At 38.4% G+C, this 27,096-nt stretch overlaps 1 long non-coding RNA gene across 11 annotated transcripts in view; it reads right to left on the reverse strand.

The window, feature by feature from the left end:
• LOC141569739 (uncharacterized) overlaps window positions 1-27,096 on the reverse strand; it is a 204,949-nt gene that overhangs the window by 174,995 nt on the left and 2,858 nt on the right. For all 11 annotated transcript variants that reach the window (XR_012493505.1, XR_012493501.1, XR_012493503.1 and 8 more), the window contains exon 2: window positions 22,932-23,015. This is a non-coding gene — a long non-coding RNA (uncharacterized LOC141569739). The remainder of the gene's footprint in view (window positions 1-22,931; window positions 23,016-27,096) is intronic.

A 27,096-nucleotide genomic window follows, 5' to 3' on the forward strand; every position in this document is an offset into this window, starting at 1 on the left:
GGAAATATTTTGAGGGGGATTAATGGCAACGTGTCTTTTACTGTAATACATTTTTTTTAAACATTCACCATACTGTTGGATCACACCTCATATGTTTGATCACACCTCATAAACAACAGGATGTACTGAAATGTTCCCCCCACCCAAGAGACCAAAACATCTCTCCTACAGCTTGAAATGCCAACATTCCATTCTGTCTTTAAGAGTCCCCAAATAAAAAATTATTCCTGATAAGCCATAAATGCTTGTATCCCTGGTAACCTTTTCTTCCACAGAAAAATGGGACCTAGGTTCACACATTTATTTTCTCATGTATTTATTTAATAGGACTATAAAAAATACCAAAAGTTAAATCACACCTAGTCATACTTTTGAAATAAATAGTCTACTGAAAATAAAAAGACTAGGTGAATAGAAGTATAGAAGAAGCTCCACATATTTGTTGAATGTTGGATGAATGAAAAGTTAATCAATATGTATGTTAATTATTCCTCAATAAACTTTAAAATTTAATTTATAGGAACTTGGATATTTGAACTGGGGCCTTCTGACGTCAAGTTCTCTATCATATAGTGTTCAATCAGAGAAGCAAAACCACACACACACACACACACACACGCATGCACAAAAAGGATTTGTCACAGGGATTTGACTTTACACAATTGTGGAAGCTAGTTAAGCAGTCTGTAAAGCTGTTGTCTTTGCTTCTGATGCTGGAGCTCAAAGTCCACAGATGAGGCAATGGGGGAAGGGAAGATGGATATGAAGTGAGGGAAAGCAAGAATGAGTTGGCACCCACAAGCACAAGCTGAAGACCACAGGATGGGCTGAAACCTGTGTCAGTTCTTGTTGCCTCTGACCTTAGTAGGATGGCTGTCCTGTGAAAGCTTGGGACCCTTCATCAGAGTTAAACCCACACACCTAGCTCAGAAGTAGAAGCAGCTGAAGGTGGAGCCAACGGATGGTGGAGCAGTTGAAAGTCCAGCTGCTGTCTCACTCTAATGAGATGAGTTAGCAGATCAGTGCCAGTGTGTGTGAGCTACAAAATAGCTGCTGTTCTATTCATCCAAATCTCATACAAGAATCTCTCGTGTGGCCCACCATAACTGGAAACATAAGAAAGGGATTTCAGGAATATGTAGTTCAGCCTAGCCAAGTTGACACACTACAATGCGACCACACTAGTTATACACTCAGGGAGATGAGAGAAGTGCTAAGAGATTTATGAGTCTCAAAAAATGAGACTGAAGGTCTTTGCACAGTAGAGCAAAAAGAAGGCAAGGGAGCTACAAGGAGAGGTACGAAGGTATGTATTTGGTTAGTTGCCCTCCCTCCTTTTATTCATTAAAAATGTGTATTGAGCATTTACTCAGGCCCTGTACTAAACTGTATGTCCTTGGACAGCCACATTAATGTATCCCTTCCAGTATGTTCATCTTACACTGTAATGTTGAAACTCCTGTATCAAGAGATGTGGTCTATGTTCTCTTCCCTTAAATCTGGACAGGACTATGACTATGGCAGAAGTGACACTGCATGACTTCTGAGGTTAGGTTATAAAGGTTATTGAATTTCTATCAGGCTCTCTATCTCTGTGGAGACTCTCATCATCAACAGTCGCCATGTTATGAGGAAGCCCCGGTGCTCAGGGAGAGGTCACGTGTACATGTTCTAGTTGATATTGCCAGCTAAGATCGTAGCATCAACCAGCTAGCATACGTCACTAAATATGTGAATGCGTTTTCAGATAATTCCTGCCCTGGGTCACAACTATTACCGCCCCTTCCCCGCCCTCCCCCGACCCACACAACTGATGCCAAAATGGAGCAGAAAAATGGTCTGGACTCACTGAGTTTTGCTCAAATTACAGATTTGTGACAAAGTAAATTTTGTCATTATTTCAAGCTACGAAGTTTGGGGATAATTTGTTACACTGCCATAGTAACTGAAAAGGGCAATTTGCCAGACTGATAGGGATATAATGACTTACATGTATTATTACATGGAATCATACATAATTACCTAAATGCTTTGGCTGTAATATTAGGTCCATTGGCTTGAAGCTAAGTTTTTAATCAATACTGTTGTTTAAATAATGGTATGTTTTTATCTTTAAGTAATTGTAGATTTGCATGCAATTGTAAGAAATACTACAGAGAGATCACATCTACTCTTTATGTAGTTTCCCCCAATGGTGTTAACATCTTGCCTAACTAGAGTACAATATCACAAGCAGGAAACTGACATTGATACAACTCACACATTTTATTCAGATTTCACGAGTTTTATATAAAATTATTTTTGTGTATACTGAGTTCTATGCAATTTTATCACATGTGTAGTTTCAACCGATATAGTCAAGATACAGAACAATTCCACCACGAGGATCTCTTATGGACCCTTCATAGGTACAACCACTCCCACCCCCACCACTATTCCCAATCCCTGGCAACCATTCGTATATTCTCCATTTCTATGATTTTTGTAATTTCAGGAATGTTATATAAATGCAATCACAGAGTACGTAAACTTCTGGGATTACTTTTTTTCACTCCGCATAACTCCCTGAAAATTCATCCAAGTTGTGCATATTATTAGCTCATTCCTTTTTATAGCTGAGTGGCATTTCATGGTATGGATGTGCCACAGATGTTTAAGCATTCACTCATTAAAGAACAATTGGGTTGTTTCCTGTTTGGGGATATTATGAATAAAGCTCTATGAGCATTCATGTACAGTTTTTTTTGTGTGAACATAAATTTTCATTTCTCTGGGATGAATGCAAAGGAGTGAAACTGCTGGGTTGTTTGGTAAGTACATGCTTGGTTTTGTAAGAAACTGTCATACTCTTTTCTAGAGTGGCTGTACCATACATTCCCATCAGCAATGTATGAGTGATCTGGTTTCTCTGAATCCTCATTAACATTTGGTGTTACCACTATTTTGAATTTTAGCCATTCTGATAGCTGTGGTTATTGATATAATAACATATTTTGTAGTATGTTTTGACCAGATGTGTGTGAACTCTGTCCCTTCTTGTTTACCAGTGGTCTTATTTTCTTCAGGGGCTCTAGGCCCAGTGCTTGCTCAGAAACTTCTCACTCATGTCAAATGGTGGGAGGGGACATTTTTTGTTTTTTAACTACCAACTTTTCCCCCTTTACTACCCTCTTTTAAAAAGAGAAAAGAATGAGTTACTTGGGGTCTGTAGCTAATGGCTGGCTTTACTTTCTTAGATATCATTCCTAATAGATATGCAGAGGCATAATTCATTGCTTTGATCCCCCCAAAAGATTTAAATAAATTTTCTACAAGATATTTTAAGTAAATGAGGAATTCAAAATAAAGATAGATAAGGATAGGGAACAGATTAAATCTGGAATAAGGTTAATTAATAACCCTACATGTATTATATATGTATATGTAAAACTTTATATGTATGTATTAAGATGTATTTTATATGTATATAAAATGTAAAAGGTCTCTTGTAAATGAGTCACAAATTTGTGCATTTGTAGAGTTAAGAGGGAGATATCATGAGTTATCTAGTTCACAAAAGTCAAAAGGAAATAATAAACCAGTTGCTCAGAAAAGGCCAGCCTGGTTCTGAGACCAGAGTGAAAATTCCTCCATGCCTACAAGGGGCTGCATAGGTAATGTAAATGAGTGAAGCGGATTGGGAATAAGACAATAGGGGGTGGGGCTAGGGCTGTGTTAACCTGGAAAGCACATGCAAAGTCAAAGAGGGCAGGAACTACTCAGCTTCAGTCAATATTGCCATGAGGGAAAAGTAGGCCCAATGTTGCCAGATTTTCTGATTTAAGACAGGCTATAGTCAGATTTGTAGGAGTTATCTCCTGATAATACATATATTAGCAACTATATCAGTTAAAAGTCTGGCTGAATAAAACACTTTAGCAGTCCAGAGTTGGCCTACCACTGCCAACTGAAAACCCCTGGCCTTGAAAAGTACTGAAAACCCCTAGCCTTGAAAAGTAGGTGGGAACATCTAATGCAGTCCTTATAAATATGATCTTTCTCTTTACCAAAGCTCAGCTTTGGGTAAGTACTGAATGTCACTGAGTTGGTGGTATGCTCTCTGACATGTGTACAGAATGCAGATTGTCTGTGTGGTTGGTCAAGTGTGCCATCATATGGTTTCATAGCCAGCCAACAATGAAAAAGTGAACAAAAGACTTGAACAGGTACGTCACAAGAGATATCCAAATGGCCAAAGAATATTAAAAGATGCTCAACATCATTAGTCATTAGGGAAACACAAATTAAAATCACAATGAGATAAAACCATACACCCACCACAATGGAAAATATTAAAAACACCAGTGTGGACGAAGATGTGGAGCAACTGGAACTCTCAACCACTGCTAATATGAATGTAAAAATGTGCATTCTTGTTTCTAGCAAAATTTAATATATTTCTTCCTCATAACCCAGTAATTCAACTTCTAAATATATATTAACCAAAAGAAATGAATGCGTGCATCCATATAAAGACTTATACAAGTTCAGAGCAGCTTTATTCAGATTAGCTATTAACTAAAAATATCCCAAATGTCCATCAACAGAAAAATGGATAAATAAAAAACTTTGTAGTACATTCATACAATTTATGAGCAATATAAAGAACTAATTAGGATGCATCCAAAAACATGGATTAATCTCAGAAACAGTGGGTTGAGTGGAAGAAGCATTACACAAAAGAATACATGTATGATTTCATTTTTATGATGCTCAAGAACAAGCAAAATTTACGGTAATTTAAAAATTGGTTGTTTCTGTGAGTGGAGGAATTGACTAGAAAGGAGAATAAAAGATAGTTCTGGGAGATGGAAATGTTCTAAGTTTTAACTTGGGCGATGATAACATGATGTATACATTTGTTAAAATTTTCCAAACTGTACACATAATATCTGTGAATTTCCCTGCATGTAAATTATACCTCAGTAATATACCAAAATAATAGCTGAGTCTTAACAGAAACAACTAGACAAGGACATTGCTGGCCTAGCCCAACTAACCCATGCATCTTCATACAGGGAAGAAATGTCAGCCTCCATGTTGACATGTTACACTTGGGTGCACGTGCTGGGCCAGTTGCACACAGAGGTGGCAAAGCACGCATAGAGAGCAACTGAAACAGAAAATACTTCTTTTCCAAGAACATCCCCATCATACAGAAAGGCACTACATGCTAGTGGTTATGAAAATAACTTTGGAGTCAAATAGCATAGATTCAAATCCTGGCTTACCCAAATATTATCTGGGTGACCCTGAACAACTTTTTTTTACTATTCTAAGCCGTTTATTTCACATCTCTAAAGTGGGCAAAATACTACCTTCTTCAAAGTATTGTCATGGAGATTGTTTTTAAAGTGCTTACCTAACACAATGGCACACATATAACAAAGCATTCAATAAATGGTAGCATTTCACTCTATAGTCTTATGGGAACCAAACATCTGTACACTTATCCTTCAAGGTTTGTCTACTGCCTTCTCCCTAAGATCTTTTCACCATTCTAATACTCCTAGGAAGAGTAACACAGTAAGTTCTTAACACCTTAGTGCGAATACCTTTAGCAAGAAATGACTTCCTCAGAGACAAGCAGGATGGGTAGGTTATAATTTACTTGGGGTGAAGGGAGGGGAAAGCACTGCTAAAGAGGGATGTGTCAGGAAGGGTTCACTGTACAAGTAAGTGAAACATGTTCTGCTGAACTGAAGGAAGAAGGTTGGGAAGGTAGGCTTAGGAGTCTGCAGAAAGCTAAGCTCACTCTACAGGCCTAGGCCACCGAACCCACAGCCACCAACTCGAAGCAAGAAGTGGCTAATTAGTGCATGACCTCCAACTGTCTTTGTGCATCAGTTGCTCAAGATTCCAAGTTTCAGGAGAGAGAATCCTATTAGCCAAGCTCAGACCAACTTCTCCAACCCAGCTCTTAAAGTGGGCAAGACAAGGAAGGACTGAATGCCTTTGGCTTCCAAAGGGTGAGGCAGTGACCTGGGATTACATCACACCAAGACCATCCTAAAGAGGGAGAGACATTTCCGCAACAGAAAACTGGGAAACTCTTGGGAAGTGGCAGTAGGTTTTGGACAGCTGAAAACAACAAATGTCTACCAGAGAGTACCCAAGGCAGGGTAGTGGAAGACCAAAAAAGGCCTTCTCCCCCTTTTCCACAGGTTCTTAATTGACTGTATTTGGAGCTTAATAACCTTTTTAGTGACCACACTAAATTCATCTCAACAACAGCTCTGAGCAGCAGAGAGCTCTGACCATCAATTTATCTCACTAGTGACCTGTTCTGGATCTCACTGTATTTTTTAAGCATCCATGTGCTTTCCGTGGAGGTAAGCAAGAAGCCTACAATAAATACCAAATAATGTAATTTTGTGGTACATATTTTACACATATAACAGTTAAAAGATATGGGTGACTTCTCGCACAAATCAGAGGAAAGCAACTATACTAGCAAGATATACACAGTAGTCATTAGAAGATGGAAATATGGAAAACTTTAATTTTCAATTCATGTAAATATTGCCAGAATAAATATTTTACCTTCATAGAAATATTACTTTAGTGTTGCCCACTATGGCCTTCTAGGGAAGGAGGCCAAAATCTAAATTTGAAAGTTGTAATATACCTAAAGTTGATCTTAATTTTTTAAAATTTCCCAGTCTTTCCTAAAAGTACTTTCCTCAGCTTGACAGAAACCATGTACTTCCATGTTAAAGTATTGTTTTACTCAATATCAACTTTATTGCAAAAGTTTTTTTGGTTCAGTAATATGTGTGTATAAGTATTTGTGAATTTTGACAACTGCCTTTTACATTTTTAAAGAAATTTTTTATTGGGGAATATTGGGGAACAGTGTGTTTCTCCAGGGCCCATCAGCTCCAATTCGTTGTCCTTCAATCTAGTTGTGGAGGACGCAGCTCAGCTCCAAGTCCAGTTGCTGTTTTCAACCTTTAGTTGCAGGGGACATAGCCCACCATCCCATGTGGGAATTGAACCAGCAACATTGTTGTTGAGAGCTCGCACTGTAACCAACTGAGCCATCCGGCCTCCCCTCTGGAAGCCCAGTGGTAGCTCGTTGTCTTCAATCTAGTAGTGGAGGGCACAGGCCACTGGCCCATGTGGGAATCAAACCGGCAACCCTGTTGTTCAGAGCTCACACTCTAACCAACTGAGCCATCCGGCTGCTCCTGCCTTTTACATTTTGGTTGTTATAATATCATAGTTTTTTAGATTCAGTTTGGAATCATCTGTGTATGTCAACCAATTCCAAGTACACTTATGCTCCACAGGCATCTTCACTTAGTAAAATCCTGGTTTTCACCATGACACCGACTTTCACAAAATATTATTTTATATTGTATCACAATACAAATAACTGTATCTTTAGTGTTAAACTTTTTAAACTGAATTTTCAATTGAATTAGTGATTATGCCATATTTTCCCTTTGACAGAATTCTAAAAACTTTACTTTGATTTCACGAATTGGGTGAAAATAAAATTGAACCACCATTCCACAAAAAAACTATTAGAACTGACAAATGAATTTAGTAAACTAGCCAGACACAAAATTACTACCCAGAAATCAGTTGCATTTGTATACACTGATAACAAACTATCAGAAGGAGAAATCAAGAAAACAATTCCATTTACAATTGCTTCAAAATCAATAAAATACTTAGGACTAAATTTAACCAAGGAAGTAAAAGATCTGTACTCAGAAAATTATAAGACATTGAAGAGAGAAATTAAAGAAAATAAATGGAAACATATACCATGCTCATGGATAGGAAGAATTAATATAGTTAAAATGCTCATACTACATAAGGCAATATACAGATTAAATGCAATCCCTATCAAATTACCGATCATATTTTTCACAGAACTAGAACATATAATCCTAAAACTTATGTGGAATTATAAAAGACCCCAAATAGCCACAGCGATCTTGAGAAATAAGAACAAAGTGGGAGGTATCATGGTTCCTGACATCAAATCATACTACAAGGCTACAGTAATCAAAACAGCATGGTACTGGCATAAAACAGACACATAGATCAGTGGAATAGAATAGAGAGCCCAGAAATAAATCCATGTCTATATGGTCATTTAATCTATGACAATGGAAGAATTTATACTGGGTAAAGACAGTCTATTTAATAAATGGTGCTGGGAAAACTGGACACACACGTGCAAAAAAATGAAGCTGGACCACCTTCTTATACCATATACAAGAATAAACTCAAACTCGATTAAAGATTTAAGTGTAAGACCCGAAACCATGAAACTCCTAGAAGAAAATATAGGAAGTAAATTCACAGACATTACCCTTAGTAATATTTTTACCCCGGGCAAGGAAAGCAAAAGTAAAAATAAACATGTGGGACTACATCAAACTCAATTTTTTTCACAGCAAAGGAAACCATCAGTAAAACAAAAAGGCATCCTACTGCATGTGAGAACATATTTGCCAATGATACATCTGATAAGGGGTTAATATCCAAAATTTATAAAAAAAACTTATACAACTCAATACCAAAAAATACAAACAACCCAATTAAAAAAATGGGCAGAGGACATGAAGAGGCATTGCTCTAAAGAGGACATATAGATGGCAAGCAGACATACGAAAAAATGCTCAACCTCACTAATCATTAGAGAAATGCAAATAAAAACCACAATGAGATACCACCTCACCTCAGTCAAAATGGCTATCATCAATAAATCAACAAAGAACAAGTGCTGGCGAGGATGTGGAGTAAAGGGAACCCTGGTGCACTGTTGGTGAGATTGGTGCAGCCACTATGGAAAATAGTATGCAGGTTCCTCAGAAAATTGAAAATGGAACTACCTTATGACCCAGCAATTCCACTCCTGGATATTTATCCAAAGAAATCCAAAACACTAATTTGAAAAAATATATGCACCCCTATGTTTATTGTAGCGCTATTCAAAATAGCCAAGACAAAGAAACAACAAAATGCCCATCGACAGACAATTGGATAAAGAAACTGTGGTAATGGGGCAGCAAGTTAGTTCAGTTGGTTAGAGTGTGGTGCTGTTAGCAACAAGGTTGCTGGTTCGATCCCCACATGGGCCACTGTGAGCTGTGCCCTCCACAACTAGATTGAAACAACTACTTGACTTTGGAGCTGATGTGTCCTGGAAAAACATACTTAAAAAATAAAGCTGAAAAAAAAAAAAAAGAGAAACTATGGTACATTTATACAATGGAGTGTTACTCGGCCACAAAGAAGAATGAAATCTTATCATTTGCAACGATATGGACGGACCTAGAGAACATTATGCTAAGTGAAATAAGTCAGACGGAGAAAGACAAATACCATATGATCTCACTTATATGTGGAATCTAAAGAACAGAATAAATGAACAAACAAAACAGAAATAGACTCAGAGATATAGGGAAAAAACCTGATGGTTGCTAGACGGGAGGTGGGTATGGACGAGAAGGTGAAGGGATTAGAAGGTACAAACAAGTAGTCACAATATAGTCACGGGGATGTGAAATACAGTATGGGGAATACAATCGATAATGTTGTAAAGATTATGTAGGGTGCCAGATGGGCACTGGACTTATTAGGGAGACCACTTCATGGACTGTGGAGACGCCTGACCACTGTACTGTACACCCGAAGCTGAAGTTAAATATATACCTATATATAGAGTCATGGGATGTGCAGTACAGTATAGGGAATATAGTCAATGGAATTGTAACATATATGATGTCTGATGGGTAGTAGATTGGGGGGGTTATCACTTTGTGAGAGGTGTAAATGTCTAACTATTACATTGTTTTGTACACCTGAAACTAATAAAAAAATGGAACCATCATTGTGATTAACATGTTTTCCATTTGAACCTTCCAATACTACTGACATAAAACTGACCTCACTTAATTCTTTTTTCAGTTCTTGTGCTAATGGATCAAACACAATAATGTCTATCATTTCATTTTTAATATACGCACATAAAAACTTGGAATAAAAACTTATGATATTAGTAAAATGATTATTTGATCTGAATGAAAAGTCACCCTTTACAGAGTGATCTATAAATACACCTTCTGAAGATGTACATATTAAACTATTGTTCTCAGGCCCAGGCTTCTTAAATGAATTACTAAGTTTCAAAATGAATATTTATACATTCTTAATTGGTTCATATTTCTTTTTTTTTTAGATTTTTTTTTTTTTTATTGGGGAAGGGGAACAGGACTTTATTGGGAACAGTGTGTACTTCCAGGACTTCTTTTTTCCAAGTCAAGTTGTTGTCCTTTCAATCTTAGTTGTGGAGGGTTCTGTTCAGCTTCAAGTTGTTGTCCTTTCAGTCTTAGTTGTGGAGGGCGCAGCTCAGCTCCAGGTCCAGTTGCCGTTGCTAGTTGCAGGGGGCACAGCCCACCATCCCTTGCGGGAGTCGAACCAGCAACCTTGTGGTTGAGAGGACACGCTCCAACCAACTGAGCCATCCGGGAGCTTAACGGCAGCTCAGCTCAAGATGCTGTGTTCAATTTTAGTTGCAGGGGGCGCTGCCCACCATCCCTTGCGGGAGTTGAGGAATTGAACTGGCAACTTTGTGGTTGAGAGCCCACTGGCCCATGTGGGAATCGAACCGGCAGCCTTTGGACTTAGGAGCACGGAGCTCTAACCGCCTGAGCCACCGGGCCGGCCCCCAGTTTATATTTCTTGATTTTACATAGTCAATTATAATATTTTGGCTCCCAGGGTGGATGGTAAATGTCTCCCAAAATTTTGTGCAAATTACATGTCTATGACCAACTTTTTCTAGAAATGGCAGTCCAGTAGTTCATTTGTCATTAATAAATCATGCACTTCATTGTTTTAGCTCATTGTAACTGAAAGGGTTTATTGCAAAATAAAAAGCATTATCAAACAATACAACAAATGACAAAACCACTGTAGAAATACTCTTCAGGCTAATTTCTGTATCTGGGGTTGGCAAACTCCTGCCTTAGGCCAAATCCAGCCCATGACCTGTTCGTGTAAATAAAGTTTTACTGGAACACAGAGTTTTACTGGAACACAAACTCTCTCTCTTTCCTTTATGTATTGTCTATGGTTGAAACAGAGACCATATGATCCACAAAGCCTAAAATATTCGCTCTCTGGCCCTTTAAAGAAAATGTTTGCCAACCTCTGTTCTACATGCAGCATGGCAGGGTTGGTCACTCTATTTCCTGTACATGTTTTACATACACCTAACCTAGGGTTTCTCATCCTTGGAACTATTGATATTTGGGGCTATATAGTTCTTTGTTGGGGCAGGAGTGGGGGCTGTCCTGTGCATTATGGGATGTTTAGCACCATCCCTGATCTCTACTCTTTGGGTGTCAGTAGCATCCTTCCATTTGCACAAGCCAAAAATGTCTACAGATATTGCCAAATACCCTCTGGGGGGCAAAACCACCCCTGGTTGAGCATCTCTGACTTAACCTATAATTGCCCATCGATACCATCAATTGGGACCTAGCAGTTTCATGCATCTTGCAGGCTGTGGCTTAATACATACCACACTGGCTGGTACTCCAAGTGGCCAGCAGGGGCAAAGCAGTGTCGAATATTTTTCCCACCACCTTCCAAGGCCAGTGGGCATTAGCTGTCTCTAGTCACTGATGAAGCACACTTTATTGCATCACTGAGTGCCCTGCATTCTGTCCTTGGAAAGGGTGCATCTGGGTTATTGCTATCAGTTTTCAGATTTAACTACATGTTATACTGGTGACTTGGTCCACTGCCTATTTATCTCACACACAATTAGAGGAGATTATGGCAGAAGCTCTAAGTATAAAATATCAAACCATGTGACCTGAATGGGTGAGCATAATAAATCCACTACAATATTTCTATCTTCCTGCCTTTGGATTCCTTCACCGATATCACAGCAAGAAACTTTTAGCATCTCAAGTTCCCTTACCCTGGCCTCCTTATTGAATCTAACTGAACAAACCGTTAGAATCACTTCCAGCACCTTAAGCTAGCAAAATGAAATTGCCTCATAAGCGCTTCCTAAACAATGAATTCAGCCTGATCTTACGTTCTGTTCTGATTTCCTTGGTATAGCACTCATTGAACATATTCTGATTTTGCCAATATACAGTATTAATAGTAAATTTGTAATTTGCCAACTGGAGCCTGCCATGACCCATTGCAGTTTAGGTGTGGCAATAATCAGGAGTAGTGGGCTAAGGGTGAAATTCTCTCTCCTTTTCAAGGTAACACTCTCAGCAAGGTTGTTACAGAGTCTTCAAGGAATGAACAGCCTCATCAACCAGGAGAGGAAGGAAGGCTCTATGGAGTTTGGGGTACTGAGTTACTGATGTCCTACGGGTCTCCATTTCAATTCTGGGATCCCACTCCCTCACAATCCAAATATAAATTTTATGTAAAGTATCTGGTAAATCAATGGTTTCATACAGAAACCTAAGAATCAAAATTTGAGTTCTGTTTTAGCTATCTTAGTCCAGTGGCTGCAAATGGTAAGAAAGTCTTTAAATAAAATCACAGAAACTGCACAGCTTTCTGCTTTTGCCTTGACATGAGCCCTTCTCTTTCTTTCAACTGTCAAGTTCAGTTAGAAGCAACTAAATTCCACCGTAAATTTTAAATTCCTTAAGCCTTTCATATTATTCCATTACACCTGCACCTACATCCCCAGAGCCTTACTCAAAACAAGCCTGGTGTTCCTAGTAAGCACAGATAACTTAATTAGCTGTTTGATTGATGCATGTCTTGGTCTGACTTCGCACCACTCAGGTTTTCAGAAACGTCAACACTTAAAAGAGATAATCAACCAGCGATTTACCCCAATTTTCCTGAAGATAAATTGCCTGCAACCACTTCTGGTACCATTCTCTTGATCAGGTGCATTATTAAGCAGAAAAGTCACTCATTAATAGTTGTCACTATTGGGCAGTGGGCTCGAGAATTGGGTTTGAAGCTAAATTTCCAGGAACAGAACCCAAAATGCTACCTCAAAACAGACTTGATAAACTACTACTGCCACTGATCACTAAAGGAAGCCCTCATTGCTGTCATCCTGATGCTGTATCTGTGGCAGGAACTCAACTTTGCAAACACCAGGAAACTCCTGTCATTGCCACCATTAGAGGCTAAATACATCTCAGAAGAAACAGAAGCATCACAGATTGCTTACTTCTAAACTGGAGTCTCACATGGGTGCATCTGACTGACAGGGTCTAGGTCACATCCCTGCAACTCGATGCAAGTGGGGCTGTCAATTTGAGTTTTTACTCCTGTGTTGGGGAAGCTGGACTCTGATAGGGGAATTTCCTTGTTCTGGTTATCTACTGGTGTGTAATAAACCATCCACAAATTTAGTGGCTTAGGGCAACAACTTTTATTTTGCTCACAAATCTGCAATTTGGGCAAGGTTCAGAGGTTAGTCTGCTTGGCTCAGTGTAACTGGGGGCTAGAATTCTCTGACAGCTCACTCACTTACATGTCCAGTGACTGACGATGGCTTTCAGGCTGTGACTTTCCCTGGGGCCACTGGCCAGACACCTACATGTGTCCTCTCCATAAGAACCAAAATATTTACCCCTTCACAGCTTACTTTCTACATTAACTTGAATTTACTATTCCACCATATATATATATATATATATATATATATATATATATATATATATATATATATATATATATTTTGCATAACTTTAGTATTCCAGTAGACTGCTGCCCAGGAAGATAAAATAATTTTTGTAAATAAAATTATTGTTTTTGATAGGAACTTCCAGAAAGAACCATCACTCTTCAACAGAAGTGTTTATATACCAAGACGGTTTGAGCCTCCAGCTTCAAAATGCTCACCTTGTGGCCACCAATCCTAAGATCTTTACCCAAATCTATTCAAGTCCTTATATGGAAAGACCCACTTCAAACCCACCTTCCAACTCTCAGTATATCACCAGATATATTGTCTTCCCTCACTGAGACACTCTCAAACTCCACAAGATAGTGCTCCAAGCAATATACTCAGCTTTGTCTTATCGATGTGTTGGTCGGGTGACATCTGGAAAGCCAGCATTTGACATCATGGGGCCTGGGCTTCTTTCCAACATGATGGTTAAGTTTCAAGGGTGAGCATCCCAAAAGACAGAGCTATGTAGAAGTGGTATAGCCTTTCATAACCTCGGGTCAGAAGTCAAACAGCATCATTTCTGCCACATTCTAGTTGCTAACTACAAATGTTCACCAGGTTCAAGAAAAAGGGGATTAGACTCCACCTTTTGATGGGATCAATAATTTTGACATGGGGCCAGCCCGGTGGCTCAGGTGGTTAGAGCTCCATGCTCCTAACTCCGAAGATGGCCAGTTCAATTCCCACATGGGCCAGTGGGCTCTCAACCACAAGGTTGCCAGTTCAATTCCTCGACTCCCACAAGGGATGGTGGGCAGTGCCCCCTGCAACTAAGACTGAACACGGCACCTTGAGCTGAGCTGCCGTTAAGCTTCCGGATGGCTCAGTTGGTTGGAGCACGTCCTCTCAACAACAAGGTTGCCGGTTCGACTCCCGCAAGGGATGGTGGGCTGCACCCCCTGCAACTAGCAATGGCAACTGGACCTGGAGCTGAGCTGCGCCCTCCACAACTAAGACTGAAAGGACAATAACTTGATTTGGAAAAAAAGTCCTAGAAGTACACACTGTTCCCCAATAAAGTCCTGTTCCCCTTCCCCAATAAAATCTTTAAAAAAAAGAATTTTGACAGGTTTTAAAACCATTATACCCTCCTCTATAGAAAGATTATCCAAAGCTAATGGGTAACCATGAATATATGGGCTATGATGGGTGCCCTCTACAAAAGGTATACACCAAAATACTGAGAATATTTAGCTTAGGGAGTTGAATCAAAGGATTTTTTTTTAAATTAAAGTTTATTGGGGTGACGATTGTTAGTAAAGTTACATAGATTTCAGGTGTACAATTCTGTATTACATCATCTATAAATCCCATTGTGTGTTCACCACCCAGTCAGTTCTCCTTCCATCACTATATATTTGACCCCATTTACCCTCATCTGCCACCCCCCTCCCCCCTTACCCTCTGGTAACCACTAAACTATTGTCTGGGTCTATGAGTTTTTGTTCTTTCAGTTGTTTGTTTTGTTCTTTTGTTTTGGGTTTATATACCACATATCAGTGAAATCATATGGTTCTCTGCTTTTTCTGACTTATTTCGCTTAGCGTTATAATCTCAAGATCCATCCATGTTGTCACAAATGGTCCTATTTCATCTTTTCTTACCGCTGAATAGTATTCCATTGTGTATATATACCACAACTTCTTTATCCATTCATCTATCGAAGGACATTTTGGTTGTTTCCATGTTTTGGCCACCGTAAATAAAGCTGCAATGAACACTGTAACACATGTGTCTTCATGAATAAATGTTTTCAGATTTTTTTGGTAGCTACCCAGGAGAGGGATTGCTGGGTCATATGGTAATTCTATTCGTAATTTTTTGAGGAATCTCCACACTGCCTTGCATAGCAGCTGCAAAGGATTTTTCTTGTATATATTTCCTGAATTTTCTTCAATGAACAGATATTCCTTAATTTACAAAAAAGATATGCAAACACATCTTCAAATCTAAGTTTGATAATTAAGAAAAAAATTCAGGATAAAATGTCAAAAAGAATACCTGTAATCTGAATTTTTAAAAACACTTTAACGGCTTTATTGAGATTTAATGTTATATCATAAACTTCATTTATTTTAAGTGTACAATTAAATGCTTTTTAGTAAATTTATAGTTCGTAAACATCACCAAAATCCAATTTTAGGACATTTCCACCGCCCCGTTAAGACCACTCCTACCCACTTTTAGTCACTCTCTATTCTTTAAAAAAAAAATTTTAACTCCCAGTCCCAGGCTACCACTATCAAATTTCTGTCTATGTGGATTTCCCAATTCTTGTATAGCATGTAGGCTTCTTTGTCTGCTTTCTTTCCCTTAGCAAAGTGCTTTTGAGGTTCATCCATTCTGTAGCCTATATCAGTCCGTTGTTTCATTTTATTGCCAAATAAAATTGCATTGTGTGGACATGCCACACTTTGTTTCTTTACTCTCCAGTTGACAATCATTTGGATTGTTTTCAGTTTTTGACTATTATAAATAATGCTGCTATGAACACTCACGTATTAGTCCTTGTGTACACGTTATTCTCATTTTTGGGGGATAGATAACCAGCCGAATTGCTGATTCATAAGGTAAATGCATGTTTACCTTTTTAAGATGCTGCCAAACTTTTTCCAAAGTTCCTGTACCATTTTACATATCCACCACCAGTGTATTAGGTTCCCATTTCTCCATATCTTCCCTAACACTTTTTAATCTCTTTCTGATTGTAGCCATTCTTGTGGGTATAAGGTGGTATCTCATTTTTGTTTTTATTTGCATTCCCCTAATGACTAATAATATTGAGTATCTTTCAATGTGCTTATTATCCAGTTGCATGTCTTCTTTGGTGAAATATCTATTCAAACCTTTTCCTCATTTTAATTATTTTTGTTACTGAGTTGTAAGAGTTTTTTTATATGTTCTGGATATATGACTTTTATCAAATATAGAATTTGCAAATATTTTCTTCTAGTCTGTAACATTTCTCTCAGTCTAGACCCTATACTTTTACGCTTTCCATAGTATAATTATCACCACTTACTTGATTTTGTTTATGGAATGCACCAAATTTGAAGCAAATTGAATTAATGAGAAGGTATGCTTTGGTAGAACTCAGCTTCCAAGGTTCGAAATTGAAAAGGCAATTGTAGTTGTCTAATAGCTGGCAATAATTCAGCTACTTTAGAAAGCTTATAAAATTATATCTTGACCATCAACTAGTATCAGGAGAAAAAAAATAAAGAAACAAATATACAAGATGACTAAATATATCCCAAAAAACCAAATCAATAAATTGTATAGTCTCTACCACTGGTTTAAGTTCCAGTAGTGTTGAAAATTGTTTTGCCTCGATTATCTAGGGATTGGAAATCAAAACACCAGAGCATGTTTTCCAAAATGCTAAAACTAAGGGTTTTTTGAGATAAGCATTTCTCATTTCAAAAGGAAGGTAGTGGTTCTAGATTTTAATTTCACAACTGAAATTTAAATCAGTTTAACATTTTATCTGTACCTCGCTGATTTTTTTCAATGGAAAATAAAGCAGGTGGTTGAATTCCCCAAACATTTATTGAGCATGTGTTAAATGAGGCCCTGTGCTAGGTAAGGCAGGGAATACAGGGGTGAGAACAATTGCTCAATTGTGATTTAGTAGATGAAGTAACCGATAACCTAAGTGGTAAGATGTGCAGGACAATTTTATGACTTTCGACTGATAAGCTCGATACTGCATTCTGCTAGTGAAAGGTAAAACTGTATAAGAGGATATAAGAATGAAACTCTTTTTGCCTCAGTTTTGGTTGAGTTCCCAAAGGAGGAGAAAACCCAGCAAATTCCAAATACATTCCTGTGCTTGAGGACTTAAAAAGAGGATGGAGCAAAAGTAATGTTTTTCAATCCTTAGCACATCATCTATCTTAAAGACACATAATTGGCTTCCAGGTGGCTGCTCAGCTTCACGTGTCTCTAGGTTTGGGAGATGTCTGATGCTCTCAGAGATGAGTCCAAATGTTGGGAAGCTTTGTTTTTGAATTATTAGTACACTTCTTTATACAAAGGGGAGGATTTAACATACACATTTTATTATTTTACCTCCAGTTTTGAGAAAGTGGGTATTTAGTTTGCTTGCTTGTTTACCCTACCAGTGTTTGAACACAAATATTTGTATTTCCTTTTTTTTACACAAAAGTTAGCATATGTATGGTACTGCATCTTGCCATTTTAATTAATATTTTAGATTTTGTAGCTTATCAACACATAAAAAGCATCCTCAATCTTCTCAAATTTGTATAGCATTTTATTGTGTGGATGTATCATAATTTCTTAAACCAAACCTAAATTGATGGACAATGGTAGTTTCCAAAGCTTTAACTTTTACCAAAATAACAAAAGCTACAGTGAACAATGTTGCATATACATTTTACACACACGTGGTTGATAAATGTCCATTTTGATGCCTATAAAAGTCTCCCCAACTAATTAGGGACCCTAGATTATCTATATAATCTATTCAGCTATGAAAGAGACACTTGACAGAATAAGTGACATATATGTGCACACATGTACGTGTCCAAAAGTAGAATTCCTGGGTCCAAACTACATCTGTAATTTTGATAAATATTGCCAAATTGCCTCTCACAAGAGATATACTATTTTCCACCAGAAATGTATATGGGTGCTTATTTCTTTGCATGGAGGGCCATAGTTTTCAATGAATTCAATTGTTTTTTTAACCAAAAAAGCGAAAAACCAAAAACTAGTTTATAGTCCCTCAGCCAGAATCAGGCTTAATTTTTTCCCTGTGTAGGCAAGTTCATTCTTCTATCTTGCAGACAGGCTAACCCAAGTCCAAGTAGGTTTTTTCTAAACATGGGCCACAAATTATTACATTTCTAAACATCTTTTCTTCTGGTTTCTGCTAAAATTTCTGTTTACATGATACATATCCATTTAACTATTTCTTCTTAAAATTTTGAAATATTTGATCCATCAGGACAGAGTGGCAGTAACTCCAAATGGAGAGATAAGCTCATGTTAATACATACTATAAAATCATTCCACTTCTTTAATCAAAGAAGGGTCCCTTGAGGCTAAGCATTATCAAATTCTACCTTACTGTCAGAAATGTTACCAGCTTGTGAGACACAAAGAACTAAAGTCATTTGTTCATAAAATTATTTTTCAGATAATTTGACCATAAGGAAAAACAGGAAAACAAGCTTGGTGTTACCATTACCATAGTTTGCTTTTAAATAATGACATGAGTTTGATCAAAAATTTATAATGTTTTGATGTATAACGCCAAACGAATAAGCAGAATTTGGGGTCCTATCTAGGTATAGTGTTATAATAATGACCACAATAATTCACGTTTTTATGGTTCTTTATAGTTTACAAAGCACTTCCAAGTACATGATAGTAATTTCAGCTGCCACTGATTGTATATGCCAGGTATTTTGATAAACTATACACTAGAAAGTATTAGTCTCTTTTTACCCAAGATGAGGAGAATGAAAATGCATTATTTGCTTAAGGTCAAAAAGGCAGTGAATGGTAAATCATAGAGACAGGAAGTCAAATTGTGGTTGTCAGGAGCTAGGGGAAGAGGAGAATAGGGTATTATTGTTTAATGGGTATAGAGTGTTAGTTTTGCAAGATGAAAAGAGTTCCGAAGATGGATGGTGGTGACAGCTGCACAGCAATATGAATGTACCTAATACCACTGAACTGTATACTTAAGAATAGTTAAGGTGGTAAATTTTATGTTGTGTATTTTAGCACGATAAAAAAATTGGAGGAAAAAAAGCCAGTAAATGGTGAAGCCTGAAATCTTATTTCATTTCTATCCAACCATGTCTTTGTACTTAGAGCAGTTATTATCCCCAGGTTCCAGACCAGGAAACTAAGGCCCAGAAGGACTGAATTGATTTAAATCAAACAACTATCAAGAGGCAGAGGTGGAGTCAATCCAATGGAGGCGATTTTACAACCAGAAGCTAGGAATAGGAAGTCAAAATAAAACCAAGGGCTCATCTGACCACTAAGGGTTGGATAATCTTGGGTTAATCACTTTACCTGTCTGGGCCTCAGTTTACTGTTATAAAATGAAGGGATAGATATAGATCAGGATTCTTTTTTTCAATTCAACATTTTATACCATGATTTACAGTTAAGAAATATTTTATATTGACCCAGTGCTTGCATGCATGCGTGTGAGCATGAGCGCACGCATACACACACACACACATATGCCCACTTTGTCCTAGGTCTGGTTTTCTAGAAGCAGACCTTCAGATAAAGACTCGAGTGCAAGTGATATATCAAGGATGTGTTTCCCGAATAAACCAGTATGGAAGTAGAGGAGGCAGAGCAGAAAAGGGGTTGAAATCAACCAAGGGTAAGATTTCAGGTGAAGTCCTAGCCTGATCCGCTGGGGAGCTCTGGCACAGAAAATGCACCACAGAATTTGACTCGCCTTGAGGCAGAGAGCTGGGATTTCCTATTTCATCCCTACTTACTCACTGGTTACAGCCCACTCCAGGAGGATGTAACATCCCAGGCATTTCAGCTCATGGCACCTGTGGTAGCCAGTCCCCAAAGGAGACCCCCAGTGATCCCCGCCTTGTCGTATTCACACCTGTGCATAGCTAACCTCCTACACTGTTCCATGGTTGGTCTGTGTAACCAAAGAAATACAGAAGTGATGGTATGTCACTTCCCAGATTAAGATATAAAAGACAGTGGGTTCTATCTTAGATTCTTCCTTTCTTGGATCACTGCCTCTGGGGGAAGCAAGGTCTCACTTCATGTGCAGTCCTATGAAGAGGCCTATTACATGGGTTCTCATAACAAGGAACTGAGGCCCGCCAACAACCACGTGAGTTTGAAGGCAGCTCCTCCAGCCCCAGTTGCGCCTTGAGATGACTGTAGCCCCAGCTAGTAACAGCTTTACTGCAATCTCATGAGACACCCTGACCAGAATCACCCAGCTAAGTTGCTCATGGAGTCTTGACCCTCAGAAATTCTGTGAGATCATACCTTTTTGTCTTTTTAAATCACTAGATTTCTGAAATTTTTGTTATACAATAATACAAATACATTAGGCTAATGTGTCTCCCACAGCTGAAGGTTAGTTTACAGGTAAGATTGATTAGGAGTGAAGCACAAACATGCCGGGGGATGGGCAGAACCAGCAGAAGAGACCTACAGGTGATGACAGAGCATGAACTCTATTTGCTAGCCCTCTAAAACAAATGTTGCATGAAACAACACTTACCCTTATTACATGCAATGCACTTTGATAATTTCTATATGGTTATATTCTTATTTGCATTACTAAATGCTGACATGAGCCCTTAAATTGATTTCACAATCCACTAACAGGCTGTGACCTGTAGATGAAAAACTATGAACTTAGTCATCTTTGAGGTCCCTTCCAGATCTAAACTTCTGTAATTAGGAGGTGGCACAGTGTTATTACAATGACAAGTAACATGTATTGAGCACTCACTATGCCAGAACTGTTTCAAACACTTCACATATATTGCCTCAAGTGAAGACAACAAAGTGGGTACTATATTAATATCCCCATTCTATAGATGTGAACACTGGTGCGTGGCAGAGGCCAGAAGGGAACCCAGGCAGTCTGATTCCAAAATCTACTGTCAAGAGTGCAGGCTCCTACATCAGACTCTTTGGGTTCTGATGCCAACAGTCAATCAAGAAGTGTTTCTAATTATGATCATGATATAATTCAGTTATTGGAAGCCACCAGCTCATTGATGGGGATAATTCTAACAAAAGGAAGTTTAGGGTCAGGGTTACGTATGTTAACTAAATTCAGTGGTTAACTCACTGATAATCAGCTCAGTGTTCTGCTCTGCTGTAGCCATGCTGGCCTAGTCTTAACCCTAAATTTAGCCACTTATGCATTGAAATAAGATGGGGCTCTGGCCTGGGTTATAAAAATCTTCATCCTTGAATGTCTAAAACACATTTCATTGTAAGTAGATAGAAGGAATTTCAATATACTCATTTTTACATATTGGTTTATTAAAGAACAAAATAATTCTCTAATAAATGCAACTAACTGAAATAGATTAGTCACCATTATGTAGAGGATATTTCTACTGAATCCATTAACACTAATTAGTGTTCGGATTTCAAAAATAGGGTCAATAAAAATTATGATATAAATGACTAAAACGGTAAAAACCAAAGGGAAAAAACCACTAGAGAGAACCTGGATACCTGGAACTATCATCTTTTTGGCTGAATTTTTCTGAGCCAAGTGTCCATCAGTTATATCTTTCACGTCACAGGAATACAGTATTCATCACAGGTATTGGAGTCAGTATAAAACCCTAATATCCTTTTAATAAAAGATTGTCAGTAATCAAAGATTCATATACCTGCTGAGTGAATTATCTGGAGCTGGACACATGTAGGGGATACGTGTCAGGAGGACGTTTCAGCAGCTGCTGTGCGGTAAGGTGACTTAGATTATTTAGAAAGAGAGCACAAAGAAGAAAAAAGCTGTTCATATCCCACTTCAGGGGTTACTGCGTGATTATGGACTACAGGGCAATAAGAGTGACTGCAGTCTAGCCTGGAATACTGTTAACAGAGTTAAGACACTATTCTCTTGTCACCGATTTTTTAAAAAATAAATGTCATTTTAAATATATTGCTAAAGAGGGGAGTTACAGAAGGTATGATGGCTCCCCAAAACCAAATATCAATCTAGATGTCCTGAAAAATTAATTTAAAATAAGATGTTTTCTAATTATAAAAAAATACATGTTTTGCAGAACATTTACTAAATGAAGAAAACGTAAGAAAGAAAAGATCACAGAATGATATCAGATCATGAGGTAACACTGATCACTATCTGGGTATGTAGCTTCAAATTGGCATCATACTACATTAACTTTTTATAATTTCATTTTTTACTTAGAAACACGCTGTGAGAATTTCCCTGTGTCAAAGTGTTCTACTTCAACATGAATTTGATGGCTGTTGTTCTATGGACATAGGCATTTGTAACAGTCAGAGTGTTTTCTGTTTATCTAACAGTATCCAGTTAGGCAAACAGAAAACACTCTATACGTTGATGCAGAAATGGACTTAATGCTAATAATTTATTACACAGTTATAAAAAGTCCTACAAAAATAAGAAAGGCGTGTATTAGTTAGCTATTGCAAGCATACATACCCTTTGCAGGTTCAGTTTTAGCCCTGTGAGATGTTTCTGAATCTCAAAAGTCAGAAAGTCATTTTGGGTGTTCAAGTAGAGACCCTGGAAAGATAGAAATTTAGATGAATGGACATACGAGTATGATCAAATTTCATCCAAGTAGCTTCTCAAAACAAGTCAAGGTTTTCTCCCTTAAGTCCTAAAACTTTAATGTTTTGGGTGGGGGCTTCTTTTATAAAATATTCTTTTCTATTCTAAATGGTATACAAGGTCTGACACTTAAGTTCGAGAACTTATTGCAACAGTGTTGCTAAACTATTTTGATATCAGAAGGATTATTCATTATGAATTTGTACCAACTGGACAAACAGTTAACTATTTGGAAGTGCTGAAAAGGCTGCGTGAAAAAGTTAGACAACCTGAGCTTTTCACCAACAATTCATGGCTCTTGCATCACAACAATGTACCAGCTCACACGGCACTGTCTGTGAGGGAGTTTTTAGCCAGTAAACAAATAACTGGATTGGAACACCCTCCCTACTCACCTGATCTGGCCCCCAATGACTTCTTTCTTTACCCAAAGATAAAGGAAATATTGAAAGGAAGACATTTTGATGACATTTAGGACGTCAAGGGTAATATGATGACAGCTCTGACGACCATTCCAGAAAAAGAGTTCCAAAATTGCTTTGAAGGGTGGACTAAGCACAGGCATCAGTGCACAGCTTCCCAACGGGAGTACTTCGAAGGTGACTGTAGTGATATTCAGCAATGAGGTATGTAGCACTTTTTCTAGGATGAGTTCACGAACTTAATTGTCTGACCTTGTATATGATATTTAGAAATTTCGCAAAATAGAGCTAATATAAAAAAAGGAAATAAAATCACCTATAACCCCACTACCCAGAGCAACCAGTGTGAATATTTCCTATCCATTTTCTTCTGATTTCTTTTCTATGTTTTTACATAGTTGAGGTCATAATGTATATACGGTTTTCTACTGTTCTGTTTAATATTATAATAAAAACTTTGCTTTGTGACTAAAAGTTTCCTCATACACATACTTTTTAATGAGTGTAAACTAGTCCCTTGTTTAGATGTACTATAGATTGGAATTAACACATTTTAATAGCTGTCCTCCCTGAAGAGACATTTCTCCAAAGAGGACATATAAATGGCCAATAGACATATGGTAAAAATGTTCAACATCACTAATCATCAGAGAAATGCAAATAAAAACCACAATGAGATATCACCTCACCCCAGTCAGAATGGCTATCATCAACAAGACAAATAGTAACAAGTGTTGGAGAGGCTGTGGAGAAAAAGGAACTCTCATACACTGTTGGTGGGAATGCAGACTTGTGCAGCCGCTATGGAAGGCAGTGTGGAGGTTGCTCAAAAAATTAAGAACAGAATTACCGTATGACCCAGCAATCCCTCTCCTGGGTATCTACCCAAAAAATCTGAAAACATTTATTCATAAAGACACATGTGCTCCAATGTTCATTGCAGCTTTGTTTACGGTGGCCAAGACATGGAAACAACCAAAATGTCCTTCGATAGATGAATGGATAAAGAAGTTGTGGTATATATACACAATGGAATAGTATTCGGCAGTAAGAAAAGATGAAATAGGACCATTTGTGACAACATGGATGGATCTTGAGATTATAATGCTAAGCAAAATAAGTCAGACAGAAAAAGCAGAGAACCATATGATTTCACTGATATGTGTTATATAAACCCAAAACAACAAAAGAACAAGACAAACAAATGAGAAACAAAATCTCATAGACACAGACAATAGTTTAGTGGTTACCAGAGGGTAAGGGGGGTGGGGGGTGGGAGATGAGGGTAAGGGGGATCGAATATATGGTGATAGAAGGAGAACTGACTCTGGGTGATGAACACACATTGTGAGACATAGATGATGTAATACAGAATTGTACACCTGAAATCTATGTAATTTTACTAACAATTGTCCCTCCAAAAACTTTAATTAAAAAAAACAAAGCCGTCCTCCAAGTTTACTCAGAGTAGAAGGAAGTCCTAGTCAATTCCTCCTTTTCTGTCATTGCCCGAATCTATTCAGTGCTGAGGGCTGTCTATTCTATTTGTGAACAGTTTCTATCCCAGAGGATTCAATCCCAGCTGGAGCATCTGGGGAACTTTTAAGAAATACTGATTGTTGGGGCCTCACCACAGACCAAGTCAATCAGAAGACCTGGGGGATGGGACCCAGGCATCCATACATCTAAAAGCTCCCCCAGTGGATTTTAATGCAGCCAGGGTTGACACGCACAGCTCTGGCCCCTCCTACAGCCCCACTGCCACGGCCTGAGGTCCAGCCTCATCAATTAGGTTATTGCCGTTACATCCTCTTTTCCTGCAACCTCTAATCCTGTATACTGCCTCCCAAATGACTTGCCTAAAACATAGATCAGATCAGGTCACTCCATTACTGAGAGCCTTCACTGCTCCCCACTGCTTACATGAGAGAGTCTAACCTGAGCAAGGCCCCCCTTCACCACAGCCCCACCTACATTGCTGTACCCTTCCTATTCTAGGTCCTCCAGTGCACCTCACTACTCTGCGAGGCTTCCTGCTTTTGTTCATCCTCTTCTCCCAGCCTGTAATGATCTTCTCCATTCCTCAAAGATCACCATTATCTTATCCATACTTCAAGGTCCATTTCAAATAACACACTCTTCTTCAGTCATTGATCATCTACTGAGTGACTATTATGTACCATCCATTTGTACATTTTTTTTGCAGTTGCTATCGTCCCTAGGTTCTGGGGATACAACTGTGAACAAAACAGACAAAAAGACATGTCCGTGTGGAGCTTAGTGGGAGATGCGGACAAGCTCATGAATAAGAAAATGTTAGATAAGGAAGGTATAGTAACTGCGTAGCTATTTTCATTTGAAATGGCCGTTCCGAGGAGATGACACCTATACTGAGATCTGAGTGACAGGAAGGAAGGGACCAACCATTCAGAGTTTAGGGCGCAAAGCATTCTAAAGATAGGAGCAGGCGGTGTGAAGGTATTCAGGTAAACTAAGTCTGACTGAAGAACAGAAAGGCCAGAGCAGCTGAAGCACAGGGGCAAAGGGAGAGTAGTGGGACAGGCAGTCAGAGCCAGCTCATGTATCCTTTCTAATCAGGGGGAAGAGTTGAGATTTGATTCCTTGTACAATGATGGGAAGCCACTGGAGGGTTTTAAGCAGGAGAGTGACATGATATGGTTTGTGTTTGAACAAGATCACTCTGGTTGCTGTGCAAACAACACATTGAGAAGGTGACAGTAGGAGCAGGAACCAGGTAGATGCTTTGGTGGCAATCCAGTTCTCCTTGATGTCCTTGCTGAATTTAAGGCAAATAAAAATCTAAAGCTTCCTTTGCTTTGGGGCAAAATATTAAAATTCTTGTCATCTAATAGGGCCTGGATGGGTTGACCTCTCTCCAGCCTCCTGTATACCATCTCTGCTCCCACTATTGAGCCCTACTGACCTGTCAGCTCCCAAAGGCACAGTTCTTTCAGGCCACAGGGACTTTGCACTTGCTGTGGTTATGTTGTGTGTGTGTGATAAATACACATCACATAGAAGTTACTATTTTAACCATTTTAAAGCATACAATTCAGTGGCATTAAGTACATTCACAATGTTGTACAGCCATCACCACTATCTAGTTCCAGAACTTTTTCATCACCGCAAGAGGAAACCCCTTACCTATCAAGCAGTCACTTTCCATTCCCCTCTCCCTGAGCTCCAGGCAACATTAATCTGCTTTCTATCTCTATGGATTTGCTTGTTCTGGATAGTTCATACAAGTGTAATAATAGAGTATGTGGTTTTGTGTCTGGCTTCTTTCACTCAGTAGTTTCCAAGGTTCATCCATATTGTAGCATGTGTCAGTATTCCATTCCACTTTATGACTGAATAATAATATTCCATTGTATGGCTATACCCATTTTGTTTATCCATCCATTCATCAGCTGATAGCCATTCATTTGGGCTGTTTCCACCTTTCAGTTGTGACTAATGCTGCTGTAAACACTCATGTACATGTTTTTGTTTGGACTGATGTGGTAGCTGTGGTTATATTTTGAAGAACTGGAGATCAGGGAATCTTAGATATGTATCAGTACCACAAAATGGGTGGCTTAACACGATAG

The sequence above is a fragment of the Rhinolophus sinicus genome, chromosome X (genome assembly GCF_036562045.2).
Source record: "Rhinolophus sinicus isolate RSC01 chromosome X, ASM3656204v1, whole genome shotgun sequence".
In the NCBI taxonomy this organism is placed as follows: domain Eukaryota; kingdom Metazoa; phylum Chordata; class Mammalia; order Chiroptera; family Rhinolophidae; genus Rhinolophus; species Rhinolophus sinicus.